The sequence below is a fragment of the Pygoscelis adeliae genome, unplaced genomic scaffold (genome assembly GCF_000699105.1).
Source record: "Pygoscelis adeliae isolate BGI_AS28 unplaced genomic scaffold, ASM69910v1 Scaffold24, whole genome shotgun sequence".
NCBI lineage: Eukaryota > Metazoa > Chordata > Aves > Sphenisciformes > Spheniscidae > Pygoscelis > Pygoscelis adeliae.
Genome location: NW_008824806.1, coordinates 5387652 through 5394969, shown reverse-complemented (window position 1 = coordinate 5394969; position 7318 = coordinate 5387652). Strand labels below are relative to the sequence as shown.

Here is a 7318-nt window from a genome sequence, read left to right as displayed (position 1 = left end):
TTAGTGAAGGCAAACACCTCCCATCTTTTTCACGCAGTGGGATCTGCCTGCTAGACACCTGTCTGTCACCTGGAAAGGAGACACATGGCTTGCTGCATTGGGGTAAGGAATAAGGAAGACACGCCTGTCTACATTGTCAGGCTAAAACCTTATTTTGGTGAGACTCTTTGCAGGGGAACAATCTATCATAACTGCTCCAGCCTGAGAGCGCTGTCCTCTTCTGTTCAAACACCAACACGTGGAGATACGTTAAATGATTTCTGCAACTACCTTGTTTGCCAGAAATGTCTTTAGCAAGTCAACCTGAAACTCGCTGTTGTAGTATTTTCGTTAACTGTTTTGTTGCTGGGAGTTTGTTTAGATTGGTTTAGTGGGTAAATGACTCTAGTTTGTCCCAGCTACCTTGTTTGTTCTTAGGTGGCTCCTGGTCCACCCAGCTAACCACTGCTCCTGTGGTGGGCTCATAAAGCACTATCACCGCTCAGGCACATACAACATGCATTATTTATACAACTCTTCTCTGATGAGTCGGTGCCTCCTGTTCTCCTGTATCACTTTGGCCACCCTCCAAATTACAATATCATCACTAGAGTATATTTAAACTCATACAAAGTTCTCAGCCATTTCCTCTCAGGTTGAGAGGTTGTTTTGAGATCAGTTGAGGTTGTTTTGAGATTTCCCGTGTTGGGCAAATGATTATTGAAACTGAAATGGCCCCATGGATTTTAGTTTTTGCACTTTCTGACCCTTCCAAAAGCCACCAAGTACACTAAGTACCAAAACCTGAAAAACAGAGGAAGCTTGGATGTGTAAAACCTCAAATATTCATTTCCACCTTGGATTTTGACAGAAGCTTCAGTTGTTTTGTATTTTGCCTGAATCACTTCAGTGTGTATACATTACAGATGGTCAACAGGTAAAATAAAGCCCTAACTTTATTTGTAAGAAGTCCCAACCTTGTACTGAAGGTGCAAAAGCATCACTAGCAAGAAAGCTGGGATAATAATGCCTCAGATAGATAGGGATATAACATCCTACAGCTCTGTAGATGTAAAAAGGATTCTGGCTATAACATCATCAATATGTGGCAGTAAATACGAACAGCAGTGCTAGCTGGTGTGATGGGTGGGAATGGTCACCAAGATACTGCCACTGCCTATTCCTTGGCATTTCACGAATCCTAAGGACCATCACAGTGGCACATGCCAAGTGGCAGAAAGAAAAGGTTCTGCTGAAAGTGTATAAGCAGCTCCTACAAAATAAAAGTATGTTCGTCTTCAGGTTTTAGAGAGAATCTTCACAGAGCCACGCAGCTCCGGGACCTAAGTGATATCGGTGCTAGTCTGTTCAAAAAGCAAGTAGAACACTCTTCCCTTCCTTCAGAAGATACTGACCTCACTTTTGTCTTGCTGTGAAGTGAAAGTTTACTGGATTACTTGTTAGCTTGGAGTTATCTGCCGTATGGCTGTTGGAGTTTTTCATGAGTGAACTCCTCACGTGGCTGTGGGAAGGTTTTACGCAAGATAGGAAACAACTTGTAAAGTATTTTGACTGAGATTCCAGATATGTGAGTGTCTTATGTTCTGCATGACCCTATATAGAATAGGCAGAAAAGTACAGTACTTTTTTCTATTATAGATGCAAGTGTACGATTAAGGAATGACAAAAACTACCTTTGCCTTTTGGGATGAAGTAAGAGAATTAATCATTTACTTCCCATGAGACAGTGTTACAGAGTTGAAGGGCACAGAAGTATTAAATGTGTTAGGCAATAATCACAAACTAAAAATGATGTTGTAGAATATGCATCTAGACATGACTTTCTGTTTTAAAATGTACCTTGGTGCAAGTTACATCTGACTAATACCAACACATAAGATCTTTAAATCTACACATAATAAATAGAGTACTTCATAGGTTTTATTTATTTGGATTTATACACAACCCAAGTGCAACAATCTGGTGCTCTCGACACCTGTGCCATAAAAATACAGCTCTTGGAGCAAGATGCCCACAATTCATTGTTTCCGTATCGCATGGCAAAGTTTATACTAATGAAACAAAACCACCCCATTTTCAGATGGAGTACACATCACAGCTCATCTCCTAAAACTCATTGTAACAGACAATGATCTAACTTTGCCCTGGCAATCAACTAACTCAAATTATTTCAGGCTTGGTGAAGGAAATGAAAGCTTCAAAACTGTGGCACTTCTACTTAATAAATTAAAAGACCTGTGGTTGAACATACTTTATATAGGGAGTGAAAAACAGCTTCTGCAGTCAGCTGCCAGCAAGTTAGGGCTATAGAGGTCAAACCAACTGGTAGTCAATGCCAAAATGTAGAGCCAGCTTCTACTAAACAGCAGCGGGGTAGGAGGTGGCATCTTGAGGAGCAGTGAGGTCAAAAGCAATCCTGCCACAAGCACCGTGATGCCTGGAGCTTGGCTTCACTATTCAACCGCATCAGTTGTACTCGGAGTGGGGACGGAAGGAGGGCTGCATCTGTGTGATGAAATCACTGCAGCATGTGTTTCCTTCCCTGATTTTGATCCCGTTTGCACTTGGATAAGAGGGCAGCCAAGTTGCAATCTCACAGCACTCCATATGTATCACCCAAAAGGAAAAAAAAAAAAAGAATTGTCCAAAACTAATCCTGAAAATAATTCTGCAAGAACACAAAGACCACGTAGAAGCAGCTTAATGGCACAAGTTTGTGTTTTTAAAGCCTTTGTTCAGAGTTTACGAATTTGGTCCTACTAAAACAGAATGCACTCTTACTTTTTTCCAGTCAAAGCGATTTCTACATGAGTTGAAGCATAAGCAAACAGAAAGTCTATGGTGGAGCTGTTTGCCAGCTCAGTCCATGCTCCAGAAGCACTCCTGCATTCCTCAGAACTAGGAAGCTCTTGCACAGCAACATCCATGCCGACTCTGGCGCCGCCCGAGACTCCCTGCCAGGCCGACAGACAACGACCTGACCGTGGTTATTCATGTCAGCGCTCACCTTGACCCCAGCTACGGGACATACTCTGGGCAAGAGACCTTGCAGCGCCTCGGCAAGTCCAGCGAGCCAGGAGCACAGCAGATTGCTTCCTCCGCAAGAGAAGCTACCACAAGCACAACCCACTGCGTTTCAGATTTCTACCCCAGCTCCCCACAGAATGATGAATGCGCCAAGTCACGCTCTGCAAGGCATTTCATGGCCTGGGACCAACACCGATAAATTTCCAGAGAAGAGACCATGGTCAACAGTCACACAATGAAAGCTACACAGTAAAATTAAAACTCCCTGTGGGGAGAAGGGTTTTAGGGCTTTCCTGAGGTCCAGTCCTGAAGATCTAATAAAAATCAGAAAAGTGCTTGACCCCCTTTTATCCCAAATGCAAAGCATATTTCTTCATTTACATATACATTTGCATATCACAATATATGTTATTGGAAAACACTCATCAAAACAAACCCACGTTATTCTAATATGCACGTTTCTTCCTCTGCAGGGTGGATGGAAAAAAAAAAAAGACAGATGAGTAGTCATGCTTTGCTTATTACCCTTACAATAAGGTTTTCAGATACCACGGTGGTAAATCTATTTTGAATAGCAAGCATTTGCTTGATGCTATTATTCTACAATTTCTGTGGGAGATTTCTTGTCACCTCGGAAATTATACACTTGGTTCTAGGAAGAAAAATTAGCTTTACTCAGAGGTCTAAGTAATTCGGATATATGGCATGCAGCATCTAAAACAAAACTCTAATATCAACAAACTCAGAAGTAGATTTTATGACTGTTAAATATACATGTTGCAAAAGATTAGATTTACTGTTTTGCTCAGATTGTGTTAGTCATTTATAACATTTGGGCACTGAGCAACATAAACTTATTTTATGGTTCTTTCATCCTTTCTCAAAAGGATTCCAGGCTCCTAGATAGGCAAATTCAACACAAGGTTTTCTGGGATATAGGCACTGCACATACAAAGGTATTATTTCTGATGGATAACACTCTTTTAAGGTCTTTTCATGATCCATTAATTTATGAATTACACAGCAGAGTAGGGATTGTGAAGAGCTTAATTTCAGTTATATGTTGATCTTTTTCCCTTGAAGCAGCTTTTATCTAAAAAGTAAGCAGGACTAAAAATAACATGTTCTCTTAGATTGACTCTGACAGGTCTGATTGATTGATAGAATTTAACTGTTTTATTCTTTGCTTATCAAAAGGTGGGCAGTTAGGCCCATCCCTATCTCTAAATAGGAATATGCACAGAAAAAAAGCAAAGCTGCAAAGAATAATTCTTAGGCTTGCCTCATTCACAGCAGAGTTAGAAAAAGCAATGCAGTTGCTGTGAAATAAAATTTACAGTAAGGTATTAATTGTGCAAATAAATGTCACAAAAAGATTAAGGTAAAAAACAACTTGGTAAAACTTTTCAACAATGTACTGGCAAACTGACCTCATGGGAGCCAGATTTCCAGCAAAGCATCCTTCCTCCACCTTCTCAGTCCTAATCCAGTTCAGGTAAACCAGAAGTAAGTTAATATTGACAAGTTATTTAGAGGTTGATGAGAAATTAGTCTCAAGGTCTGTCTTATTTGAAAAGAATATTGGTGCTTTTGCTCATGGCTCAAAGAAGAGACCAAACAGCAATGAGCATAATTATGGAAGTATTCTTACCCCCTAAACGCTGCTCCCCCACAAGGACTTAAGTATAGGGAAATTTCCATTGCCATCATAAGTCAGCTTTATAGCTAATACCTCAATATTTAGAGCTGTTATTTCTCTCTCTTTTCTCTCCTCTCCCTTTTCTTAAAGCAAGGAAAAAACCCAACAGCCCTCAAAACTGAGAGGGAGAATCTGCCAGTAAGCTAAAGAAGTAATGATAAAATTCTGACCTCAGGAGTTTTTGGATCCAAGCAGCAACTGTGGACACTGCTGCAAAACAGAATTTGGCCAGGTGTTTGCAGTACAATATTTAAAGAAATCCAGATTAGCTGCAATTAAGAGATCTGTTTATTGCTGACAGGGTGTGGCAATATGTAAGAAACGCACAGTATCCTGAGAGGGAGTTTCTTAACTTCCTTCTCATTACATTCAATGGTTTCTGTTTCACAATGAAAAAGTGTGAAAAAATGCTGACAATATTTACATTCAAATTTCTCTTGCAAATTACACTGGTCTTCAGTATCGGCTAAGATGATGAAGCTAACATAGACTTTAATATGACCACAATCTTTCTTAATTCTGAAAAAGCAGAACCCTCTTTTTCTTCCGCACGTTACCCCAGAGGCATTACCTGACGATGTACAGCCAGATCTCGGTTTCTTGAAGTTCTCACAACATTTTCAGGCATTACAATTGACGGTAATACTCTTGCCATAACCATAATTGTCATCAAGAGATGAGATATCCATTTAACATTTGTATAATAATTCTTCTATCTCTTTTAATAAAACTTATGAAACAAAAAGCAAGGTTTTGTTCAGAATCAAACCCAAACATAGCTGTCTGTTCCATAGCGTGGTGGTTTGGCCTTCCAAAGGGGCTTCTTTGCACATCAGTAAATCTGTGACAGTTTGAGAAAAATAAAAAAGAAGATTCATTATGAAGGTAAAATTGTCTGAAATCCAAACAATCATGTAATGTTCTTGAAACAAACACACACATGAAATTCTAGGGTTAAACGGGAGAAAGCTGCCTAAGCACACCTGAAAACATTTCAAATGGAAATTGTGAATTCTAAGATACCTCTGAAAATATCCAGTCATCAGTATACAAGCGAGCCAAATGCAGTCACTAAAGGTCTTATTTTATCGGCATATAGGACAAACTCATTTCTTACATACACTTTTTCAGTCCCCAGTCACCTATTTAAAACTGATCTAGTTAAATTATTTCAAAATTATAATTTGGAGATCAGTCACACGATCAACTTACTACTATTTAATAACTTACTAGGCTTCAGCTGAGCATAGTAACAGAGTGTGTGCACACTCTTAGACTACAAGCAAACATGAGGAAAAAAAAGAACCATTTAAACCTCTGTGAAATGGAGTTGTTTGATCTAACAATTTCTGCCTTGTGTTGGTGATGGGCTACTGGACTGCACACAGATTTTTCTCCACTGGCATGGGGTAACCCATTAAACCACTGTAACTCAATTTCATGTCTGACTACATAGGCAGAATTGAACTGATTGATAGAGTTTGAGCAAGGTTTCACATTGTCAAGGCAGATACGGTCTTCCTAAGGTAATAGATACTTTTCCAAAAGGGAGAACGTATTGAGCATTTCTCTGCTCTAAGGCTTTACATACACTTAAATGTTACACTGCCCATTTTAATGATACTGAGACAGTTAAAATGGTACATCTGGTTTTGTGTATTGCAGTTATGCTGATATTAGCGTAGCTGTACTAGTATAATTACTTCTATACAGAAGAAGGACTACTTCTTCATTATTAGGGATCTTCAGCCCTGTGTAATTATATCCACGTTTACGAGCTGTAGCAGTTGTCAAAATAGTTAGACTAGCACAAAAAAACCCACCCCTATTAAGCAAGGTCGTTTTGGAACAATCAGTGATAGTTTTCAGCTGGCGTGTAATCTGGGTTTCTCAGCCATCGCCTGATACACTTATAAGCCTCTTTATGTGTAAGGAAGGTGTAGATGAGAAGCTGTTTCACTTGCAGACAGAATCATGCTGTTACGAACACAGGGAAAACATGGGGAAGGTAACAGAGAAAAGACAGCTAACAGACTTTGTCTGAACTCCAAAATGCACAAATGAGTCACCTCTATAGAGCACATCTTGATGATACGAACTATCTCTACAAGAAAGTGCTGACCTAGCATGGGAAACAAGAAATGTCTCGTACTTGATTGCTGAAATTACAGTTGTTTCATGAATTGCATTTTGACAGCTTAAGTTTTTGCCTGCATTGAAAGAGCCAGCAGGTTTTTGCTGTTCTGAAGCTAAGTCCAAATAGTTATTTTGATTAAAGACCTAAAATAGCCAATAACTTGTTGAAAATATGGGAAAAGCAGATTCACACTGCTTCTCTTTATTTCCAGAATAACATCTAGTGTTTGTGTTGTTTGAAGGCATGCATCTGTGTTTGAAGACTGAAGACCTGCATGCTGCTGGCATAATGTGTAGGATTTTTAAAGCGGTGCAGTAGTCCATCGCACGTCATTGATTCTAGCACCAACGCCAATTGCTTTTGAAATAATCCAATAAAATAGCCATCGAGGCCATCAATATTTTTCCCATTATCACAATGTAGAGGCCATTCAGATAATGACCACCACCCTGGAA

At 39.5% G+C, this 7318-nt stretch overlaps 1 long non-coding RNA gene across 1 annotated transcript in view; it reads right to left on the bottom strand.

Moving 5' to 3' along the window:
• Nucleotides 1-4997: 4997 nt before the first annotated feature.
• The window catches only part of LOC103917002, a 23829-nt gene continuing 21508 nt past the window's right edge, over nt 4998-7318 (bottom strand). Inside the window, exon 5 of the long non-coding RNA XR_663608.1 lies at nt 4998-5567. This is a non-coding gene — a long non-coding RNA (uncharacterized LOC103917002). The remainder of the gene's footprint in view (nt 5568-7318) is intronic.